The sequence below is a fragment of the Dryas octopetala genome, chromosome 2, assembly GCF_963921425.1.
Source record: "Dryas octopetala chromosome 2, drDryOcto1.1, whole genome shotgun sequence".
NCBI classification, from domain to species: Eukaryota; Viridiplantae; Streptophyta; class Magnoliopsida; order Rosales; family Rosaceae; genus Dryas; species Dryas octopetala.
The window spans coordinates 16,387,374-16,413,273 of NC_141367.1; the positions used below are offsets into that span (position 1 = coordinate 16,387,374).

Consider the following 25,900-nt stretch of genomic DNA (forward strand, 5'->3'; position numbering starts at 1 on the left):
TGCAGTAGTGCTGAGAATAATGCAGTTGTATCTAATTAAATTAAGGAATTAATTACACTTATACCTCTGAGGTTTATCGTTTTTTCACATACACCCCCTGAATTTCAAAAATTACATATACACCCCTGAGGTTTCAAAACTATTGCATATAACCCCTGTTGATTTGATTTCTGAGGTACGATGGATTTTAAAACAGATGATAAAATTTGTTGTGTTGTTAATTTGTTATGATTTTGATATGATAGGAGTTTCTTGTACCTATTTTATTTCACCTGTTCCAGCTGTTAACCTTTATATAATTAGATATAACAAACAAATAGGTGTACAGGGGAACTAGAATAACTTTGGTTCGTGGAAAACTTTTGGTTTGTGTTGCTTAGACTTGACTTGGACTAATTTTGTAAATTGCTAGCTTGACTTGGAATAACGTTTTATAAAGCTTAATTCCTCATTCACAGTAAATGATTGAGAAAAATCTAACAAGAATGTCTGTAACATTTTTCATGATCGAAGAATGTGTCTTGACTGTTGTTCTGTATATAAGAGAAAAATTTGTACTTATACTTCCACGCATTGATTATTTATAACACTTGAAAAACATACATATTTGGTTTAATAAGAAACACAAACCAAGGTACAAAGTTACACACACATACACTTGCAAGAGACTAAAGCGCAGAACAAGTTTTAACAATTATTGGTGTGCATGAGTGCATGACTGCATTCACATAAAATTTCAAAACAGTAATGTCAAACACCATGGTACATTGTGTCTTGAAGAAGCGCCAATTTGATTTTGTTAAGCTTGGCCACCACGTCTTTAATGTCGATTCGTTCTTCTGGAGATTCCATAGAACACATCAAGCCTAACTCCACGATGGACAAAAGGATTCTCTGCAGGACAGTTACATCTCTTCCATTTTCTACACACAATAAACCATTGTCCACGACTTTCATTATATTGTCTGGAAGTGACGCATTTATCCATTGCCTCAAAGTCAGTTCTCCAGAAAACATCTCTTCTGTGGGCTTCTTTCTTGTGACAATCTCTAACAGCATAATTCCGAAACTATAAACATCACCCTTGGCAGACACTTTTCCTTCCGAACCATATTCTGTGAAAATTTGCAGCAATTGGGAAACCATAGAATTATTATACCATATACTCCAAACTTTTCAGACACATGTATATATACCCACAAGCAAATTCAAATTTCAGGATGATTTTTAGCAGTAATGATTAATTTTCACTTACTTTAGTTAGATTTAGAAGTTTTAACTAGTAATTTTATATCTACATTAAATCTACTAGTCACTTTTTTATTTATTTCCTTTATGTCTGCACTCACACTAGCTATTTTAAGGAAATTAGAATATGTTATGGTATACATAATCTTGTGATTCTTGTCTAAGATTTTAAGGAAATAGATTGTCAGAAAGTATAACTGAACAGTTACCCGTAGGCCTTGGGTTCACTCAGTACCATAAAAAACAGAGAAGTAACACTGAACAGATTACTTTGAAAATTTGAAGCTGCACTGCTATAAAAAAGATGAAATATCTACACTAATTATAATCACTTAGTTCTCTAATTAAATTATACACTATTATATCCGGATTTTCTATTCCAAATCTTTTTCCTTAGTCTCCACTAAGCTCTCCCTTTCTCTTATCAAAACAATATACCACAATATCTAAAATGTTTATGCACTACAATTGCATGGAATAATCCATAAATTAACTATGTATCATAAAAAATAATCCATAAACTAACTATGTATCATAAAAAGACAGAGCACTAACACGATACTGAATTTGCATACTGATTATGTTTCTCCAATAAGGCTATATATTACTTTGATTTGCATAAAACGATAAGCCTAATAGATTTACCATGTGCAAGATAGCTAAGTGTACCGAGAGTTCTTGTTTGTGTTGTGTCCTTGTTTTTTGCTAATATTTTTGCAAGACCAAAATCTCCCACATGTGCAACCATGTCTACATCAAGAAGGACATTGCTAGGTTTCAAATCACAGTGCACCACAGGCTCTGACTGACCCTGATGGAGTATTCCAATGCAGATGCAATATCGACCATTATGCTTGCTCTTTGCAGAATATTCAGACAGTAGTTGTGCGAGTACAACCACCTCTCAAGGCTTCCATTGGACATATATTGTAGCACCAAAGCTCTTACCTCAGGGCTCGAGCATGTGTTATGACCCTGACAAGATTTCTATACCGGATTGTCCGCCATACGTTGCATTCTGCATCAAAACTTTTAATGGCACCCTCCATCTGCAAATTTAGAACTTTGACAGCAACAGTTGTCCCATTAGAGAGTATCCCCTTGTACACAGAGCCAAAACTTACCACTCCCAGTGAGTTGCTTTCACAGAAGTCATTTGTAGCATGACGGAGTTCTAGATATGATATCATTTCATGCTCTTTTTTTTTTGTTAACTCTTCAATCGAGCTTGCAATTGCTACATTTCTTTTCCGGTATCGTGTCACCATATAAATGAGAGCTATGAGGATCATTATTGATGCAATGGCTGGAAGCACATATTTGAGAAAAAGATATGTTCTCTTGGATTTTTGAGTGCCACGAGTCTCACAAGGTGGGACTCCAAAATCTGGTCTCCCACAAAGTGCTCTGTTCTCCAAAAATGATAGGGAAGTGAAGTTGACAAAAGGTCCACTAGAAGGAATCTCTCCGGAGAGCTGATTAAAAGAGAAATTCAAATACTTGAGATATTTGAGTTTTTCAAGAGACTTTGGTATTGGGCCAGACAGATTATTGTGTGAGAGGTCCAAAAACTCCAACCCTTTCATATCACCCAAAGTTTTTGGAATAGACCCAAAAAACAAGTTGTTAGACAAATTTAGGGAGTTTAGGCTTTGAAAAGCTTCTATGAGGATTGAAATGTTCCCTGTAATTTGGTTCTAAGATATATCTATCATTTGAATTGCATTCGACTTTTTCATGCTTGGAGGCAAGTATCCACTGAAAGAATTGGATGACAAGTTTAAGAACAAGAGACTCTGAAGGTTCCATACATTCGCCGGTATTGATGATGTGAGTCTGTTGGAATTTAAGAGAAATTTTTGAAGCTGACCAAGGTTTCCTATGCAGTTTGGGATTGATCCAGATAATTTATTATCTTCTAGTGATAATTCTCCCAGGTTCTTCATAAGACAAAGCTCATCTGGAATGAAGCCTTCAATATTGTTGTTGCCAAGATATAATCTCTGCAACATCTCCAATCCTCCAATTGATCGATGATGGAAACTTTCCACTCATATTGTTGTTAGACAGGTAGATGGAGGTCAATTGTTTCATGGAACCAATTGTGTCAGGTATATGACCCTTGATTTGGCACCCTGGTGCATAAATTTGTTGGAGAGAAGAAGAGTAGTTCCCAAAGGAGTTGGGTATGATGCCATTTAGGGGATTTAGATCCAAAACTAACTGTTCCAGCGTACTGCAATTAAATAAAGAAGAAAGGAATCTAAGTTCAGGAACTCCTGGATCTACTGTTAATTGATTTGCTCCCAAATTAAGGAATTGGAGGTGCTTTATGCTACCAAGATTCATTGGTATTGGTAAAGAACTTGAGAGTGAAGAGTGTTTGAGACAAAAGACTTGATGCCTTTAGAGTTGTATTTTACTGTATTTATAGAGCAGTACATGACTTGTATTTAGATACATGATAAACACAATAATTATCTACAAATAAATAGCTAAGATAAATCACGTAGCAGCTGGAAGTTTATCTCTTGTAGGCGAAGGCACAACTGGAGGTTTATCTCGTGTTGGTGATAATGATGATGATAGCATTGGGTCTTTACTTCCCTGCAAGCTGAGAGGGCGAGCGCGAACATGAAGCTTGGAAGACAGAGACTTAAACCGAGTAAAGGGAACGAAACCAAGAGATTTCAGTAGCTATATAGGGGAGCTGTCTGTACTCGGCCTCGGCACTAGACCTTGATACAGTCCTATGAGTCTTATAGCTCCATGAAACAAGGTTGGCTCCAAGAAAAACACAGTAGCCGCCTGTAGAATAGCGATGATCTGGATCACCCGCATAATCGGCATCTGAATAGGCCGTAAGTGCTAAAGAACTGGGGCGATAAAAGAGACCATAATTATAGGAACTTTTAAGATAACAGAGAATCCGTTTCACCGCTGCCCAATGAGTATCCAAAGGGCTGTGCATAAACTTGCACACCTGATTTACCGCATAGGCAATATCGGGGCGAGTTAAAGTCAAATATTGAAGGGCCCCAACGACACTCCGATATTGAGTAGGATTGGAAAGAGCCGAACCATCATAGAGACTTAACTTTTGACCACTAGCACAGGGCGTTGCAAGAGGCTTAGCATCCTGGAAGTTGGTGCGACAAAGAAGGTCTTTAATATACTTGGTTTGTGTCAAATACAGCCCACCAGCCATCTGCATAAGTAGCTTCGACACCCAGAAAATAATGAAGGGGACCTAAGTCCTTCATTAAGAATAGCTTCCTCAAGTCATGAATCAAGGTACCAATGCGAGATGAATGATTTCCTGTGATGAGGATGTCGTCCACATAGATTAATAAAATAAGGAAAACACCATGATGATTATAAGTAAACATAGAATAGTCGGATTTGCACTCATGAAAACCAAGAGTCTCAAGATAATCGGCAAAACATTGGAACCAAACTCGAAGAGCCTGTTTCAAGCCATAAAGGGAGCGACGAAGCTTGCACACATGACCCGGAAATTGACTGTCAATAAACCCAGTTGGCTGCCGCATGAACACAACTTCGGTTAGATAGCCATGTAAAAAGGTGTTTTGAACGTCAAGTTGGCGAACCATCCACCGGTTGTGTACTGCCAGAGCAAGAATAAAGCGAAATGTGGAATGTTTCACAATTGGACTGAAAGTTTTTGAAAAATCCAAACCCTCTTGTTGATGAAAGCCGTTGGCAACAAGACGCGCTTTATATCGTTCGACAGAACCATCAGACTTGCGCTTCAACTTGAACACCCATTTGTTGGGCAGAATATTCATGCCTGGAGTGGGCAGCACAAGAGACCAAGTACCGGCATGTTGAAGGGCATTGAATTCGGTACACATTGCTGACCACCATTCTGGCTGCTTAAGAGCCTGACTAAAACAAGATGGTTCCACAATATCAGTAAAAAAAGCAAAATTGGCATACTTTTGATTGGGTTTATAAATACCATCTTTACTTCGTGTTTGCATAGGATGCATAGAGCCAACGATAGTAGAAACATCGGCATCTGTGGACAAAGGATTAGGGGACGGCTACTGTGAAGACAAAGGTGAAAGAACTGGGAAGTCTGACACATGTGGAGGAGAGGAACGATGACAGGTTGGGCTGGAGGATGATCTGTTGGACGGAGAAGGACCAGGACTAAGCGAAGCAGATGGAGGTTGTGTGGATATGGACTGGGGTGGACTAAGTAAACTAGAAATTGGGCCTGGAGAAAAAGAAACTGGGCCTGGACCTGCAAAGGTAGTATTAGATGAAGGAGAAATAGAAATATTATGAAAAAGGAGAGGAGAACTTACAGAGACATCAGCCGGTGAAGATAGAACCAATGGAGTCGTGGAGATGAGCTCAGAATATGGAAAATAAGCTTCGTCAAACAAGACGTGGCGAGAGAGAAAGACACGACCTGTAGAAACATCAAGACAACGATAGCTATGATGGTTCAAGGAATAACCCAAAAACACACAGCGTTTGGAACGAAAATCCAATTTATTTTTATTGTAGGGTCGAAGATAAGGAAAACACGTGCAACCAAAAACCTAAAGAAAATTATAATTAGGCTTACGTTTGAACAATTTTTCATAGGGAGAGGGATAGCCTAAAACCCGAGAAGGCATGCGATTTATTAAATAGGTTGCAGTGTTAAAGGCTTCGAGCCAAAACTGGGATAGTAACTGGGCTTGAGCCAGTAAAGTGAGACCAGTATCACACAGATGACAATGTTTTCTTTTGGCAAGACCATTTTGTTCTGGATGTTTGGGACAAGAAAACCTATGTTGAATGCCATTTTTACGTAAATATTCCTGAAAAGAAAATTTGGTGTATTCACCGCCCTCATCAGTTTGAATAGCTTTCATTTTGTAGGAAAACAAATTTTCAACATAAGTGCAGAATTGGATGAATATGAAATGAACTTCATGCTTAAAACGTAAAGGAAAAATCCAAGAGTAGCTAGAAAAGTCATCCACAAATAACAAATAATACTGATAACCTTGAACAGATTTATTAGATGCCGACCAAACATCAGAATGGAGTAAACCCAATGGAGAGAAAGAAATTGAATCAGACCTTTGAAAAGGCAATTTAGTTATTTTGCCCAATGGACAATTATTGCAAAATGACACATCCTTGGCTTCAGTAACAGGAAGCAATTTATTTGAAAGTAAACGACCTAAAATATTCCTAGCAGGATGTCCTAAGCGTGAATGCCACACAGTAGGAGAAACCCGAACACCAACGAAAGCAAGCGGACAATGAAAAGAAGAAGATGACCTAGAACCAAAATGCATTGGATAGAGCCCATTTTCACTTCTCCCTTGGAAAAGCATCCTCCCCGTCATTGAGTCCTGAACATAGAAACGGTCAGAATAAAAAACAAAGAAACAATTGTTCTCATTAGTGAACTGATGTACAGAAAGCAAGTTGGTAGAAGCAGATGGACAATGAACAACATTGGAGAATTTGAAAGTAGAAGAAGGAACAGAGAAAGAGCCAACATGTTTAATAGACAAACCAGAATCTTTACCAATACCCCCAACACTATCAGCACCACGGTAATCCTTTGGGTGATGCAGATGTCATAATTTTGGAGTGATATGTGCATTCGCACCAGTATCAGTGAGCCAGGTAGAAGGTAGAGCCGGAAGAGAAGGAGCAGACACAGCCATAACACTCAGCTTGTGTGTAGGAACCCGACCTTCATAGGAAAGGTTCATACGATCGTAGCAATCCAAAGCACCATGCCCAGGGCGATTACAAATCTGGCATGGAGGGCGAGACGTACTAGATAGACCAAAAGGCGGAGTGTTAAGGATAGAACCGCTGCCCCTGGCTGTGTTAAAATGATTAGGTACGAGCATGGAACGGCCGCGAGCACCACCGTGGCGTCCAAAAGAAAAACCACCGCGAGGAGGGCCCCCACGACCCCAACCTCGAGTGGCAGCCATGGCTGTGATAGTAGAATCAACATGAGGCTGGTTGTGGTCATGATAGCGACGCTCTGCAGTGAGAAGTAAAGCCTCGAGATCATCATATGAAATCGGTGTCTCACGAGCCTGAATAGAACTGACTGTGGCTTCAAAGGCTGGCCCAACATTGCCAAGAATGATAGTAATGAGATCAGTAGATTGAACAGAGGAACCTGCAATAGACAGGGTGTCAACAATGGAATTCACCCGATCAAGATATTCAGAAATACTCAGATCCCCACGAACAGTACGAAATAATTCCCCACACAACTGGAGAATACGATTTGGTTTGTGGAAGCGAAACGACGAGAGAGCGACTCCCATGTGGCCTGAGCAGAAGTGAGGGTGGCCACTGATGAGAGCAGAGGGAGTGATAAGGAAGAATTGATCCAACAAAGAGCAAGTTGATCGTCAAGAATCCAGGCCTCATAAGCCGGATTAACCGTATCTGTGTCTTTTTCAGCAGGATCTTTGATAAAGGCAGAAGGGCAACGATGTGACCCATCAATGAAACGCATGAGATTACGACACTTCAGCAAGGGAACCATTTGAGCACGCCATATAGGATAGTTACTCTTGTCCAGTTTGACATTGACAAGATTGGAAGAAGAAATAGCAGATGTGGCAGAGGAGGATGAGTTGGCCATTTTTTATAGAGAAAAGGTAAGACTTTGAGAGGTTTAGAGTGGGATGGGGTTACTAGAGTTTGCTGGAGGTGAGGGCCTTGCTAGAGTTTGTTGGAGGTGAAGAGACTTCTAGTCGTGTGACAGAGGCTCTGATACCATAAAAAACTTGAGAGTGAAAAGTGTTTGAGGCAAAAGACTTGATGACTTTAGAGTTGTATTATTACTGTATTTATAGAGCAGTACATGACTTGTATTTATATACATGATAAACACAATAATTATCTACAAATAAATAGCTAAGATAAATCACGTAGCAGCTGGAAGTTTATCTCTTGTAGGTGAAGGCACAGCTGGAGGTTTATCTCGTGTTGGTGATAATGATGATGATAACATTGGGTCTTTAATTGGTCCATGGAGTAAGTTGCCATAAACATCAAGCTCACTAAGCTTGGTAAAATTTGTAAAGTATGATGGGAGATAACCAGTAATTTGATTGCTGGAAAAATAAAGCAGTTCAATGTTAGGAAGGTAAACTTCATTGTATGAAGGGAAAGTTCCAGAAAGGGAATTATTTTGTACTGAGAAAGTTTGTAAGGAAGACATGTTGAAAATTTCTCGAGGTATTGCACCAGTTAGGTTATTTTAAGCAACGGACAAATAAAGTAGATCAGAGAGATGCCCCAAATCCTTAGGAATACTTCCTGTAATGTGATTTGTCTGAATATCAAGGAAGTTCAAGTTTGACAAGTTACCTATCGTGGAAGGTATAATGCCAGTCAATCTATTTGAACCAAGATAAAGCACTTTGAGATTTTGTAGACTTCCAATTTCTTCTAGAATACTTCCGGAAAGCATATTGTATGATAGAGAGAGGACCCCAATCTCTCTGCATTGATCAATTCTCGAAGGGATTTGGCCACTGAGTTCGTTGAACGAAAGAGAAATGTATTGAATATTAGGCCCATGGTGGCAAAGATCCACTGGGAGAGTTCCAAAAATGTTATTTTTAACTAGAGAAAAAAGAACTAGAGAAGAAAGGTTGAGGAAAGTAGAAGGGAATGGCCCTGTGAGGCCATTTCTGTTCAAACTCAATTCTTCTAATGTTGGAATGTTACCCAAAGATGATGGAATTTCTGAAGCCTGGGTAAGGAACCCAACTCTTTAGGTATACGAGCGCCTAGTTTGTTTGCTGCGAGGGATATGGTTTTGAGCTTCTTGCAGCCAACTAAAGCTGGAGGGATGTTTCCTTCCAACCGGTTACTTTGCAAAATAAGAATCTCCAAGCAACGCAAATGATTGATTTCATTGGGCAAGACCCCAAAGAAGCTGTTATTTCTTAGATCAAGTGAGACAAGGAAAGAGAGGTTGCCAATATGAAGGGAAATGGTGCCTTGGAGACCCATATAGGAAAGGTCCAAGGCTGTGACTCTTTGCCTGTGCTTACTACAAGTGACCCCTATCCAATTACAGAAGCTTGTTTTGGTGGTCCAATTACCACCCAAGATAGTATTTGTTGAGAATTCAGAAATTAGACAAGATCCTATATCATAGGAGTAATTGAAGGCTTCTCTCTCTGTTGTAATCTTTCCTTACTTAGGTTCATCAATTCCCTTGATTGTAGAAACTGACTTGTTGACCAAGCCTAGAGTAGTCTATATAAAGTTGTATATACGTTTGTAATAGATATAGAGAAATTCATATACTGAAGTTCTTCGTCACACCTTTTCCATTTCAACATGGTATCAGAGCATTGATCCTCTTCATGCTCTTTTAATCTTTTCTCCATTTTTTCTCTTATTTCCCTTCTGTGAGAAAAGCCTTGAGATTACACTCACCTTCTTTCTCTGATTCTCCATGGGAAAAGACAGGGAGACCTCTGACCAGCCGAATCTTCAGTCAATAGCACTAAATCTGACATCAGAACAATATGAACAAATTGCAGCCATAATGAACAATGTTGCCCACCCACAAGCAGATGGAGCAGATATGTCAGTTCCTATTTGCAACTCCCTTCTTTCAACTGGTTTTCAAAATTCTTGGATCTTAGACAGTGGAGCTACAGATCATATCACATCTCAATTATCCATTTTGCAAAATCCAACATCACCTACACGTTTTCTACCCGTTCATTTACCCACTGGAGATAAGGCCAATATACATTCTGTTGGTTCAGTTTCTTTTGGTCCTAATTTTTCTTTAGAAAATGTTCTTTGTATTCTATCTTTCCAAGTCAATTTAATATCAATCAGTAAACTAACACAATCTTTGAATTGTTGTGTTCTTTTCTTTCCCGATTTTTGCCTTTTACAAGATTTGACAACGAGGAAGATGATTGGGTTGGGTAAACGACGTGGCAACCTTTACTACCTCACACCTATGGTGTCAAAACCAGCCATACATCATGTCTCCGCCTCCCACCATATATGGCATCAGCGTCTTAATTGGTCACCCTTCATCTGCTCGTTCTAAATTTTTGTCCAAGTCTATTTCTATTCCGTTTGTGTCTCATCAGTCATGTGATGTTTGTCCATTGGCCAAACAAACACGTTTACCATTTGGTTTAAGTTCAATTTCTAGTTCTGAACCTTTTTCTTTAATACATTGCGATATTTGGGGACCACATAAAATTACTTCTCATACTGGTGCACGCTATTTCCTTACTATTGTTGATGATTTTACTCGATGCACTTGGTTATTTTTTATGCGATGTAAATCTGAAACTCAATCTTTATTGAAATCATTCTTTGCCTTTGTTTAAACTCAATTTGGTCGTACAATTAAAACTATTCGAGTTGACAATGGTAGCAAATTTTATTCTCTGCGACATTTTTTTAATGAGCAGGGAATTCTTTATCAACATTCATGCGTCTACACACCTCAACAAAATGGTGTTGTGGAGCGCAAGCACCGACACATCTTAGAGATCGCTCGTGCCCTCCGTTTTCAATCCTCGCTACCATTATCTTTCTAGGGTGAGTGTGTTCTTACTGCCATTTATTTAATAAATCGCTTACCCACTCCTCGTTTGTCAGGAAAGTCACCTTATGAGCTATTATATAATCGTGCTCCCACTTATGATCACTTGCGTGTTTTTGATTGTCTCTGTCATGCCACTAATGTTCATCCATCTTATAAGTTTGATGCTCGTGCTAGGCGTTGTGTATTTGTTGGGTATCCTTTTGGGCAAAAAGGCTATCGCCTTTATGAAATTTCCACACAGAAATTTTTTACTAGTCGCGATGTCAAATTTCAAGAAAATGTCTTCCTTTTTGCTTCTGTTTCGCCTAATACATCAACCACTAGTCCGGTTTTTCCCTTGTCATCCATAGGCACCACCACTCTTCCTTCTCCATCGGAACCTGCAGTTGTGTCACCACCAATCCATGACCCTGTCTCACCAGAGTCTTCTATAGAACCTGTCTCACCAGCTTCTCCTATAGAACCTATCTCACCAGCATCTCCTATAGAACCTGTCTCACCAGCATCTCCTACATCCTCTCCTCATGTCATTCCCTCACCTACTCCTCCACCAGCACCACCATTGTGTCATTCTACTCGTGATCGTGAGGCACCTTTTTGGGACAAAGACTATCATGTCACTATCTTTCATGTTGCCTCGCCTACCCATACTCCGTCGTCGGCCTCGCTGTCTTATCCCACTAAAGGTACTCGTTACCCACTTTCCAATTTTGTTTCATATGCTCGTCTATCACCTTCGCATTGTTCCTTTTTAGCACTTGTTTCAGGAATTGTGGAACCTGCTTCTTTTGTCGAGGCTGCGAATAATCCTAAGTGGCAACAAGCTATGACTGCAGAAATTCATGCCTTGGAACAAAATCATACTTAGTCCCTTGTCCCTTTACCTCCTGGGCACCAACCCATTGGTTGTAAATGGGTATATAAAATCAAATACAAGGCGGATGGCACCATTGAACGCTACAAGGCCCGCCTTGTAGCCAAAGGCTATACACAAGTTGAAGGAGTTGATTATCGTGAGACTTTTTCACCCACTGCCAAACTCACTACCTTTCGCTGCCTCTTAGCCATTGCCTCTTCTCGCAATTGGTCTCTTCATTAAATGGATGTTCAAAATGCTTTTTTACATGGCGATCTTAAAGAAGAAGTCTATATGCTTCCTCCACCTGGGTTCAGTCGACAGGGGGAGAATCTAGTATGTCGACTGAACAAGTCTCTATATGGGCTTAAACAGGCATCTCGAAACTGGTTTTCCAAATTTTCCACTGCTGTTCAAGCTGCTGGTTTTCTGCAGTCCAAATCAGATTATTCCTTATTTACTCGGAGAAACGGTCATTCTTTCACTGCTGTACGTTAATTTATGTAGATGATGTTTTGATTACAGGGAATGATCCAAATGCCATTGAGGAACTTAAAGTGTTTTTTCACAATCGTTTCCGAATTAAGGATCTTGGTGCACTCAAATATTTTTTGGGTATTGAGGTAGCTCGCTCCAAGAAAGGCATATTTATCTCTCAAAGAAAGTATGCATTAGATATTCTCTATGATGCAGGTCTTTCAGGAGCACGCCTATCCAAATTTCCTATGGAGCAACATTTGAAATTCACTCCTACAGATGAAGATTTGTTAGACAATCCTTCTCGTTACAGGAGGTTGGTTGGGAGACTCATTTACCTCACAGTCACAAGGCCAGACCTTATGTACTCTATGGAGTCCTTAGTCAATTTATGCAAAACCCAAGAAAGCCACATTTAGAAGCAGCATTACGTGTACTGCGTTTTATAAAGGGATCTCCAGGTCAGGGTCTATTCTTTCCTACACAGAATGACCTTACATTAAAAGCCTATTGCGATTCTGATTGGGCAAGTTGTCCAACAACTAGAAGATCAACATTTGGTTACTGTATCTTTCTTGGTGATTCCTTAATTTCCTGGAAGTCTAAAAAGCAAACTAATGTTGCTTGCTCTTCAGCCGAAGCAGAATACCGAGCCATGGCAGCAACTTGTCACGAACTCTCATGGTTGCGTTATATATTGCAGGATTTACAAATCAATCATGTCAAGCCAGCAACTTTATTTTGTGACAATCAAGCTGCACTTCACATAGCAGCAAATCCTGTTTTCCATGAGAGGACAAAGCACATTGAGATCGATTGTCATGTGGTGCGGGAAAAATTACAGGAAGGTTTGATTTCCACTGCATTCGTGCCTTCCTCTCTCCAAATTGCAGATATTTTCACTAAGGCATTGGGAAAGGACAATTTTGAATTCATGGCTTGCAAGTTGGGACTTCATGACATCCACTCTCCAACTTGAGGGGGAGTGTTAAGAATTCAGTAATTAGACAAGATTCAATATCATAGGAGTAATTGAAGGCTTCTCTCTGCTGTAATCTTTCCTTACTTAGGTTCATCAATTCCCTTGATTGTAGAAACTGACTTGTTGACCAAGCCTAGAGTAATCTATATAAAGTTGTATATACGTTAGTAATAGATATAGAGAAATTCATATACTGAAGTTCTTCGTCGCACCTTTTCCATTTTAACAGTATTGGTGGGGTCAAATGTGAGATTGGATTTGATGGCAAGTAGACACTACTACAAAAAAGCTCATACATATCAGTAATTTACTGATATCTAATGCCCCTAAAATTCGATATTGGAAAGCGTGATATCTATTCTCATTGGTTTACATATCAGTTTTGAACTGATCTCTATAGAGGTTTTTAAATCAGTTCCTTTTTTAAATACGATATATTTTCCCTTCCCGGATGGTTAAAAACGCAATAAATGATATATTTATAATATATTATATCAGTATTATATTTACAACTAATATCATATATATTAATAATATGGGTTTTAGTCGTATAACTGGTATAATTATTTCCATAGACATCTGTATTGTGTATAAGAACAGATATCTTATATCAGACTTATATGTTCCTGAATTACGGAACTGGTATACACAGTATCATAGACATCGGTATTAGTTCTCATAAATGATATATGATATGTGAATTATATGTGTTTGAAATATAAAACCGGTATTTATATTCTCATAGATATCGTTATGTTTAGAATAACCGATATCGTATATATGAATTATATGTTTTAAGAGTGTGTAACTAGTATAAATATTTGTATAGATATCGTTATTGATGATTAAAAATGATATCGTATATTTGAATTATATGTTTTAAGAGTATGAAACTGGTATAAATATTTTTATAGATATCGTTATTGGTGATAAAAAATGATATCATAGACATCTATTATATGTGTTTTTATTGTAGAACTGATCATGAAGCCATGATTGATATCAGTTTATTTTCCCAAAATAGATATCTATTATCTATACCATTTCAGTTTTTACATTAGAATTGATCTAATATATTTCGAAATTAGGGTTATGTGACACCTGTTTTGATATCGGATTTATTTTCAAAAAAACTGATATAATTGGTTAACACCATTGAACCATCCAGTGTATATTTATTTAGTGGCCAATTTTACCTGCACAGATAAGCTAAACTGATTCATTTCATTCAACAATCCATTCCATTCATCAAATGTCATATATTTCAAAGGACCCAAAAGTTGTCATATCACAAAAATTAGGGGGAGATCTCATCATCTCTAACTACCCCTTCCTTCAAATATGTCTAAGCTAGCTAGGCTAGGCATCACTTAAAACTACCCTTTACAAAAACTATTAGGCAGTAGGCTAGGCATGCATTTTCCCAAAAAACTAGGCAGTAGGCATGCAATTCCCCATCCCCCTTTACAAAATATGGGCATGGCAGCATGTAAATTAATTGATCTAAGTTCTATAATATGCACAAAATGGCACATCCAGCCATCACCCCATATACCTAAGCCTACACATAATTCAAGTTAACAAAGTCACCCCATTCTTCTCGAACATTATCAATTTGGTCTTTGGTATAACTGCATCGCTTGATCTTCGATTTGCTCCACTGAAAACACAAAGGAAAATTGCATTAGCTCAATAGCAAGGTAGCTTAAAGCTTGCTCATACTAAAATAATGCTTGCAACTAGCTTGTGCAAATTCATATAACTAACACCGTGGGAAATAGATGCTAGACAACTTTTCAAAGGTTAAGAGAAATTATACATGCAGTAGAATGGTTAAGTTTGATGTATTATTAGTGACAAACAAAAGAGAACTTAGTACAAGTTGAATGCTTACATAAGAAAGGAACAATATATAGCCTGTAGAAAACAGAATTTTGACAACCATGATAATGGCCAAGAGTGGTTTTGGTACTGACCAGTTTCTTAAGGCAGGTTCAGATGGAACCCTTCTTTACTGCAAGGAGAAACGAGAGATATATGGCAAACAGAAAGTATAGTGCTTAATCTTATAATCTGATTTTTTTTAATTTTTTCTTTTTTACATGAATATAATTGATGAAGAAAATCCATTTGAGTAGGTTCCAGCTGTATTCAATATAAGCAATGCAGTTAACCAAAATTTCAGAAACTTCAAGCAAGGATGTAAGCAAAAATATATTGTACGTGAAGGTCATTTGGATTCGATTTTACCGTGCTCTCAAACTCAAGATTCGTATCCTCAATGATGTCCTTCATGTACCTCATAACGTAGTAACCACATTCAACCCCTCCAGGTTGTTTAGGACACTGACCACAAGAAGAAAACAGTGGCATGCATATAGAGTTAGTGTGTATTCATACAGGTTTTAAATAGGAATGGCAGAAATAGTAATTAGGAAAACATTAATGAATTATTTTGGAATACATACTGAAAGATGCTTCCACTGTATTGTTTTGCGAGTTCGCCTACCCGTAACTACATTGAATTGTCTAATCGCACTGAATCAACAAAACAACACAATAAGTTACACCCCAACAAATTATCCCTAGTGCATAAACCAATAAATATATAAGGGAGCATCAACTCACGTGTTGATAATGTCCATCCATCCCTGGTCAAAGGTCGGTTTTGCAAGAGGGTCCATTATATAAACAATGTCTTTATCTTCAGTAATTATGGTCAACGTCCAATGCGACCTTTCAAAAAGGGTAGCACTATAATTAGCATGCATGAGTAAATGGCAGGCATAAAAAAGGTTCAAGAAAGTCAGTTAATCATCTAAACACCCTTACCCAGAATTGTAAGGCACCAAGAAAACACGATCACTTTTTCCTTGCTGAAAACGAGCTGCCATGTAGGTTGATCGTTTCTCTGAGCTTGCTACTCCAACAGAAACACGGGCCGGATCCACCAAACCAACCATATCAATCATCTTGGACCTGACCAACTTATCATATAGGTGCCTAATAGTATTTAATTAAAAAATACATATCAGAGCAGATCAGTAGGACAATCAATGGCTAGCTTTTCAATTAAACTTAACTACCTCATATACACCACTATGCATGTCGCGGAGAGTTCCTGCATCTCCATGAGGGAAGTTATATCCTCTCTCAAGATAAATAGTTTTCGGACTTCTCCAAACACTTCTTCCTCTATCTCAGATGTGATTGCTTTTCCACTCTCATACATTGCTTCCCGGGCATAACGATACAGTAGCTTGCAATTTGTTGGCACAAGCTTCTCAGCTGTTGCATCCTTCTTGAATAATTCCTTCACCATGCCAGGCACTTGTTTCTTCTGCATCTGCCATGGTTAAGCACAAAGACCCAAGGTTAAGTGAGTAATGAAAGAAAAATAAAGAGACATAAGTAATGAAAGTATGTACTATATTTACCTTATCATTGTATTCAATTACAAGGTCTTTAGGCCAAGCGACATGGCTGCCAACGGCATCATCAACAGTTTTTAACTCCTCTCGGACTGGAATGGGAAGCAAAGCTTGTCCATCAATGGCAATGTCAATTGCAACCCGCAGGTTGGCGTCACCCAACGGAACCCCATGCACTTCCTTAGATGCAAGATCAATAATAGAACCGTATGCAACAATCTTTCTAGTAGTTCCCAAAGCCAGTTTGCAAGAATTTTCCTAAGCAAACATAGTACATACCAATACATAAATAAAGTGCTATTCAAAATGCTAAAACAACACCATCTCAGACCAATACCTTTACTGTGCAGTCAGCGATGACGTCTTTGTGTACTGCCTCCTTCCTCTCTAGCTCAACCACCGCAGCCTTAGACTTTCCCTCATCCTGGCAGCTTGCTTTATCGGAGACAGTCCCATGGCCTGGAAGTGTCTTAGGTGTAAGAACACCCTTCTCATTCTCCCGCGCCTCCAACTTTTCAATTCTCTCCAACAACATTTTACACATTTCACGCTCCTTTTCTAACATGGCCGCCAACTCATTTTTTGAGACTAGTTCCCTAGGTTTTCTAGGAATGTTGAAGTATGTGGTAGGGTTGACATTCCCCCCTACTGCCCTTACCCTACCATGGGTGTCCGGAGTCTCCAAAGCCATAGTTAGAACGTCCACTGCACCCTCGACTTTCAATTCTCCTTGCTTCTTTTTCTCCAGCAATTCGTCCTGCCACATGTCCATGAAAAATTACATTACACAAAAATGACCTCATCAATTATGAAATCCACTGCAATAACAGGTCAGAATGCTTACAATGACATCAGCCACCGATTGTACTTCCTCAGTTAAGTTCCCATTAGAATCTTCACGTGCCTTCTTCCATAGAACGGAACGGTCAAGATCCTCCGCTGCCACATTTTGTTTCCTCTATCCATAGAACCAAATTTAACATTAAAAATGCAAGTGCAAAATGCTAGTTAAACTAGACATGCAGATATCCATTCACAAGCTTACCAAATCCTCCTCCAAGCCTATATATCCTTTTCGCGACAATCTATGGTGATACTTCCTCTTTGCAGTTCTCTTGCTTTGTGCCTCATGTAGTTCCTACAATTAAGTACAAGGAACAAAAATATAACACATATCATGAGGAAAATGGGTTCTTGAAATAACCAAAATTTAATACTTTGCAAATATCAAATGTAGCTGGAGCAACAGCTTTTGGCAGCAGCTGGCACAAATGAACAAGCTTACCATAAATGAGTCTGATAGTCGGCGTGCAACAAATGCCTCCCAATGTTGTTTCTCAATGAAGTCCTCATATTGCTTGGGTGGGAGTTTCAAAGCCTCTGGATCGTTCTTGAATGGAAGCACAAATTTGTTTGTAAGATTTGTCTTGAATGTTCTCCACTTAATGTCAGCTGAAGACAACACCATCTTCTGGCTTGTAGAGGGAAGATCAAAGGCAGCCTATATTTAGGGTTAATGAGGACATATAATCATTAAAATGCAGCAAATACCTCAGGATAAACATGCAGCAAATTAACGGTTACAATAGGTAAAATGAAGCTGAAATACCTCAACATCCTCCCAGATTTTTTTTTTTAAGTCCTTATCCACCTTCGGCCAGCTTTCTTCAATAATAGGGACTGTGGTCCTCGCCTTAACCCCTATGTATGAAGCTAAAGTCTGACGAGCTTCTCCTACCGGTACACCATGTGTATTATATTGCACTTGAACTTTTCGGCCTAAAGCTTTCTTCACAATTACATGGTGCATCTGTGTTATTCCCCGAGTGGAACTACTATCAGCAGTAGTAATCGTCGCTTGCTTCGAACTTGAGCTTGCTTTGGCATCCACATTCTCCTCATCTGCAGGTGGGACTTTGGTTGCCTTTGGTGTGGACACTGCACCTTTCTTTCCTTTTGGTGTTCCCCTGCCTTTTCTTTTTCCCTTCTTGCCTTTCGGTGTTGCCATTACTCGAAGATCAAAACTGTAGCAAAACTGTGTAATTAAAAACAAAAATTACAGTACATACATAAGTAAGCCATGCAAAACAGCCTAAATAAGTAAGCCTCTATAAAGGAAATTAACACAAGGTATACACATCTATAAGAAAGCATGGATATACACAAGGAAAGCACAAGCCTCTCACCTCTATTAATTAATCAATACTAACACTTAGTAAACTTAGTAAATAATACAAGGAAAATAGCCTAAGTAAGTAAGCCATGAAATATTCAACTTGGTAAAATATACAAGGAAAACAGCCTAAAAAAAATACAAATCGTTCTTGAAATTAAAGAAATTAAAGTAGAAAGTATGCAAATTAAATTACAAATTAGCATCAAATTACATGACAAAAAAATGCATGGATTATGGTTTTTGTTTTCTTGAGTGATCAATCCATATGCCCTCGCAATTATCTCTCTTGTAAGTGTTATCACCATCACCAAGTATATCATCAAATTCCTCGACAGATGGCATTCCTTCAGTAAAGGATTGAGCGTGAACACCAGTGTTCCCTAAGTCATCCTCTTCTGCACCATCTTGATAATCTCTAGTCGGGGCTGCAAGCACTACTGACCAGCCAAAGTCGAGTGGGTCCTCTACATAAAAGACTTGCTTCACTTGGGCAGCCAAAGCAAATACGTCTCTCTTGTGACCTATCATATTCAAGTTTACAAAAAGGAACCCTAATTCATCTGTTTTTATTCCCTTGTTGTTCTCTACCCATTCACACTTAAATAAAGGCACCTGAAAACTGTTATAATCAAGCTCCCAAATCTCTTGGATAACCCCATAGAAAGCCATATCAGCGTAAACTGGATTTTTATCCTTCGCGCTCGCCACCTGCATTGTATTTGCCACCAAGCTCACCCCACTGTTTTGGACAGAACGTACCATGTCACGCGCCTTTGTGTGATAATGGCATCCCTCTATTTCATAACCTTCGTATTTAAGCACACTCATAGGTGGCCCTTGAGCTAGTCGCCTCAATGAGGGTGTTATGTCATTCGATCCACTGATTATCTCATCTGCCACCTATATTAATTATTAATGGTTAATTAACACTTTTAAAATATATTAATTATTACCAAACGTTTACAAAGGGTAAGTGCATTGAAAGCGTAATTAAAAGTATAATACCTTGTCACGTAACCAATAAATAAACGTGCGGTTATGCTCATCTAGCATCCACTTTTCACTCTTCTTTTTACTCTTATAAAAGTCACTCAAGTAAGCCTTATGTAATCTGCAAATAGATTTCATAAAATTTAACCAATTGTAACTTACTATAAGTGTTAGTAACTTAGTTATTCTATAAGTGTTAGTGGTGGATAAAATGTAACTTACTCAGCATAGGGGTCGATCTCATCAGCATTCTCCAATACACAACAGTGTGCTTGCTCCCAGTCTTCACGGTGGACTGATTGTACCTTAGCACCTGAGATAGGTCTGCTAAAGGTTGGTTGACCCATTCGCGAAGGCGGGATTCCAACTGATTTTGCATCAGACAAATACTCGGAGCAAAACTCCACAGCTTCCTCACTTATATAACTCTCAGCGATGCTGCCCTCCGGACGGTTACGGTTCCTTACAAAACCCTTTAGCACTTTCATGCCTCTTTCAAATGGATACATCCATCTATAATAGACCGGTCCAAACAATCGAACCTCTCTAATCAGGTGCACGGTTAAGTGAATCATTATATCGAAGAATGAAGGTGGAAAGATCTTCTCCAACAAACACAATGTCGTTACAAGTTCTGATTGGATTTTATCCAACTTTGACACATCAATCACTTTATTACATAGGGCATTAAAGAAGAAACATAACCTAGTAATCGCGTATCTCACATGCTTGGGCAGCACCGAACGTATGGCTACTGGTAACAATTGTTGCATCAAGGCGTGGCAATCATGGGACTTAAGACCAAATAGTTTCAACTCTTGCATGGATACTAGATTTCTTATGTTCGAGCTGTAACCTTCTGGGACCTTTATACCCATCAAAGATCTGCACAATGCTTGTTTCTCACCCCTAGACAGTGTATATGGAGCAGCAGGTAGAAAGGTTCTTTTCGGCCCAACTTCGGGTGCCAAGTCAAGTCGTACCCCTATTTCCATAAGATCTAGACGGGCAGCAATCCCATCTTTTGTCTTCCCTGGAATGTTTAGTAAGGTTCCAATAACACTCTCGCACACGTTCTTTTCGATGTGCATAACATCTAGAGAATGCCGAATGTGAAGAGACTTCCAATATTCAAGGTCAAAGAATATGGACCTTTTCTTCCAACATGGAACATGAATTTCACCACCTAGGCTGCTCTTTACATGTTGCTTTCCGAAGATACAATTGATACCCGACACTTTAGCTAAGACCTCCTCTCCACTTAGAGGTTTAGGAGCAGAACCAAATTCATGCTTGTTATTAAACACTGTCATTTGTTTCCGATATGGATGGTGGCGTGGCAAGAACCTTCTGTGGCCTTGAAAACTGATTTTTCTACCATGTTTCAGCCTAACACTATCCGTGTTTTCACCGCAGATGGGACACGCTTTATACCCTTTAACGGTGCACCCCGACAAATTACCATAAGCGGGAAAGTCATTGATTGTCCACAAGAGTACACCCTTCAAGGTAAATGTGTTTTTTCTAAACCCATCATACACCCCATCAATTCCATTCCATAATGCTTTTAGATCATCAATCAATGGTTGCAAATAGACATCTATGTCATTTCCTGGCTGCTTAGGACCGGAAATCAAAAGAGTTAACATCATAAACTTCCTCTTCATGCAAAACCATGGAGGAAGGTTATACGTCATTAAGATGACTGGCCAGCAACTATATCGGCTACTTAAGGAACTGTGTGGGTTGATCCCATCTGCCGAAAGAGCCAACCTTAGATTTCTAGGCTCACTTCCAAAATCTGGCCACTTATGGTCAACCAACTTCCAAGCCGGAGAATCAGCTGGATGACGTAGCATGCCATCGTTGACTCTGTGATCGGCATGCCAAGTAAGATCCTTTGATGTCTCACCACATTTAAACATTCGTTTAAACCTTGGAATAGGTGGAAAGTACCACAAGACTTTTGCCGGAACCCCTTCTTGCTCAACCCCTTGCTTGTTTAATTTCCACCTAGATAGGTCACACTTGGGGCACCTACTTTCATCTTCGTACTCATTTCTATACAAAATACAATCGTTTAGGCATGCATGAATCTTATCATACTCCATTCCTAAAGCAGACAATGTCTTCTTTGCCTCATACATAGACAAGGGTAGCACATGACTTTTTGGCAGCATATCACCAATAGCAACTAGCAATTCAGAAAAGCTAATATCAGACCACCCATGTTTTGCCTTCAGATTGAATAGTCTAACCAATGCAGATAGCTTGTTGTACTTCACACAATTATCATATAAAGGTCTCAATCCTTCATCAACATAATGACTAAACTCGTATGGATTATCATTGAAATTATCAAAGGCACTCTCGCACATGTTTACTGTTTCGGACCCACAAACACTAGGTTCTCTTTCGTTTTTTGTATCTCTACTTGTACAACCAGCAACTTCACCATGCCATATCCACTTCGCATACCTTGTGTCAAAACCATTAAAGTATAGATGCTCCCTAATCACTCTAACGGTATACCTTTTCAAGTTTACACATTTCAAGTAAGGACAATGGATGTACTTCGGTCTGGTAGCATTCTGTAATCCAATTCTCAAAAAACTCTCAACTCCCTCCTCATACTCCACAGACCTTCTATCAGCATGCATCCATGTTTTATCCATACTCTTACACAAAATAACATCATTTCAATATAAACCCAAGTAAACATATGCAAAAGGAAGCATATTAACTGATATAACTAGTATTAATGTCAATTTTAATTAGCAGAAACTCATCTAAAGAACACATATACATTTACCTAGAACTCATCAAATATTCAATTATATTGACACCATATGACCTAGTTGAAGCCTGGCAATGTATTCGGTTTAAACCTATATATCTTTACCTAGAACTCTACCCTTAATTGCAAAAGCCACATAATATATTACACCTCAAACCGAAAATCAAACAAATTAACCACATACCCAAATTCATAACACAGTCGACCCAAGTTCCATATTTCAGTTAAATACAAACAATTCTACCACCCAAATTCAAACAGACCCAAGTTCAAACAATCTACAAAACAACCAAATACAAATAAATCCAAATTTCAAAAACACCCAAATAACAAAACACCCAAATAGCAATGCATACATGTTCAAACCACTTGCAAATATTAGAACCCTTAATCCGGAATCTAAACTTCAAATTAAAAAGAAAAAATAACAAAACAATCTCATCAAATACCTGAAATCGCGAAGGCTGGGTGGGGGTATCGGGAAGGGTTCTCTAGGTCGATCTCGATCTCGCGACGTTGTCCAGAATCTTCTCTCTCTCTTTCTCTCTCTCTTCGCGACTTCTCAGACTTCTCTCTGTCTCTTTGTCGCCTTCGCTCTCTGCAAGCCTTCGCGCGCGCTCAACTCATCGATCTCGATCTGCAAGTGTTCGCTCTCGACGTCTTAAGGCTGGGTGGATTGGAAAACCAGCTAGCTAGCTTAAGCTTCAAGCTCAATCCATATATCTTCGTTAGAGATTGATGAAGAAGATGATGAGTTAGGGTGTGGGTTTAGGTCTGGTTCAGTTTGGATGTGAGTGACTGAGTGTGGGTGTGTGAGTCTAAGTGTATAAACGCGGGCTGCCAAATTTTTTTTAAGTCATGAACATGCAGTCCCCCGATTTTCCCATTCTAAAATTTAAGCATCATTTATTTGTATCGATATCACTTTTAAATCAGGGTTAATAAATTTGTCCAACATAATATATCACATTCAAAATCCTAATGATATATAAACTAGTTTAAATATCATTTTTTGAAAAAAAAAAAACTTTTAAACGATATTAAAAACCATATTATATCGAATACCCTTAAAACTGATATTAATATAGTGATATGTATGAGCTTTTTTATAGTAGTGAGAGCAGATTGATCAGTGAAGTATGAAGTTGAAGATTTGGCCAGCTGAGGGAAGCATGAGAAGTGGAGTAAGAGGACTCCAAAAAGAAAGAGGATTTGTAGGTTTTGAATGAACATGCTGGGCATGCATGCAAGATAATTAAAGGCTCAAGATTTGCTTGTGGAAATGTGCATGCATCATCAGCATTCAGCCATCCTTTAAATACACACACACTCATTTCCTGGTGCTTGACTTGATCAATCAACAGTTGACCCTTGTTTCTTCCACTCCCATCAGCATCAAGATGGAATTAATGAGGGGGACCATGTATAACAAATAACCAGAGTAATCAAGAAAGAGAAGCTCTGGTGTTTCCCTTGTCCATATCGAAGATAACCTGTGGAAACTTACTTGGAAATAGCTTCATGGAAAAGTACTACTTGTCTTAGAGAACACGTCTTTCAAATTAATTGGTTGACTTGGACCAAGTCTTAGTTAATTTGTTTAAAGATCAACCCAATCAACAAGTACTCTGGCTCAAGTCCAAATTCACAGTGCTTGATTGATAAAGATTGTCTCACAATCTAACATACAACTTCCAATCTGATAGGCACCATATTTTTATTGCCCACATATATGTTTCCAACTTTTTCTGGTTCCAATTATACTTAGAGTTCAATCTTTTCCGTATTGAAGAAGCTGAATGGAAATGCAACACAAACAGCTTAGTAACATTAATATATACGGGTCCTTGCTTGACCTTGACCTTAAGGCTTAAGCTATGAGCCTATGATGGAAGTCCCTCTTAATTAAAACAATTTCTTATTTTTGTGTGGATATTAATTAAAAAAAATTAGAGTTTAGTCTTTATTATATTTATTCTTTGGACTAAAACTTTATGGCTATGTTTTTTTTTTTTTCTAAATAAAGTTTTTATTTATTTAAATAAAACTCTTTGACTATTGTCTTATCAAAGAAATATGTCATCATTTTTTTGGATGGATACAGGTTCACCTCATACCTTCTTAGAATATAAAATGTGGTTTGTGACTGGAGGTTGCATGTCAGAGTTTAACTCTAAAATTTTGGACGGCCTTCAAAATCTCAAAATGAAAACTTAATATAAAGCCGACAAATCAGAACTTGAAGAAAAGTAAAAATGCACTGTCAAATACTCAGCAATAGCCGCCGAGCGCTCGGTGCCTAGTATGTGTGAAAAAAAATATAAAAACTAATAAATCAATATTATATAACTTAAAATTATTACAATATTATTGAATTTTAATTAAAATTTTAAAATTCTTAAGACTTTAGGGTTATTTACCAAAAAGGACCGGCTGGAAGTCTCCCTATTATATAAATCAATTTCCACCGGATAAATTCTGGAATTTTGTTGATGATAAAATCGATGGTCTAGTGGTGACGTGGTGTATACCATCAATTAACACACACACACACACACACACACACTCATTTCCTGGTGCTTGACTTGATCAATCAGAAGTTGACTCTTGTTTCTTCCACTCCCATCAGCATCAAGATGGAATTAATTCGTGGGATCATGTATAACTAATAACCAGAGTAATCAATTAAGAAAGAGAAGCTCTGGTGTTTCCTTTGTCCATATTGAAGAGAACCATGCGGAAACTTACTTGGAAATAGCTTCATGGAAAAGTACCACTTGGCTTTAATTCTTTTTTAAGAGAGTAGAGAACACGGCATAACTGAGATCACAGATTTTAGTGGCTTAGCCAATAGTCTTTGAAAATTAATTGCTTGACTTGGACTAAGTCTTAGTTAAGTTGTATAATGAAACATCAACCAGTCAACAAGTACTCTGGCTCAAGTCCAAATTCACAGTTGTCTCACAATTAATCTGATCGGCCCAATTTATTTATTGCCCACATATATATTTCCAACTTTTTCTGGTTCTAATTAATTTTTAAGTTAAATCTTTTCTATATTGTCGAAGCTGACTGGAAATGCACCACAAAAAGCTTTTTAAGAAAGTCCCGTTCACTGTTTTCATGGTCAAAGAATGTGTCTTGATTTTTGTTCTGTATGGAAGTTTTGGGCTTTCGGCATTCACATATGGCGAGTTATGGATAAATCAACTACTATAAGAGAAAAATTTGTACTTCTATTATCGTGTCTGGAAGTGACGCATTTATACTCAATAAACCATTGTCCACGACATTCAATACTCAATAAACCATTGTCCACGACATTCATTATCGTGT

The 25,900-nt window shown here is 38.4% G+C and overlaps 1 pseudogene across 1 annotated transcript; it reads right to left on the bottom strand.

Moving 5' to 3' along the window:
• Positions 1-526: 526 nt before the first annotated feature.
• LOC147293495 (uncharacterized) lies at positions 527-18,609 on the bottom strand (annotated as a pseudogene). Its single transcript, XR_015120242.1, has 15 exons — positions 18,211-18,609; positions 17,887-18,102; positions 17,647-17,739; positions 17,446-17,559; positions 16,939-17,358; positions 16,608-16,859; positions 16,257-16,516; positions 16,003-16,173; positions 15,799-15,906; positions 15,639-15,708; positions 15,421-15,516; positions 13,398-13,445; positions 8,268-9,381; positions 1,894-3,613; positions 527-1,115 (listed from the first exon to the last, which is right to left on the bottom strand). The product of XR_015120242.1 is annotated as an uncharacterized LOC147293495 (transcript).
• Between the last annotated feature and the right edge of the window lie 7,291 nt (positions 18,610-25,900).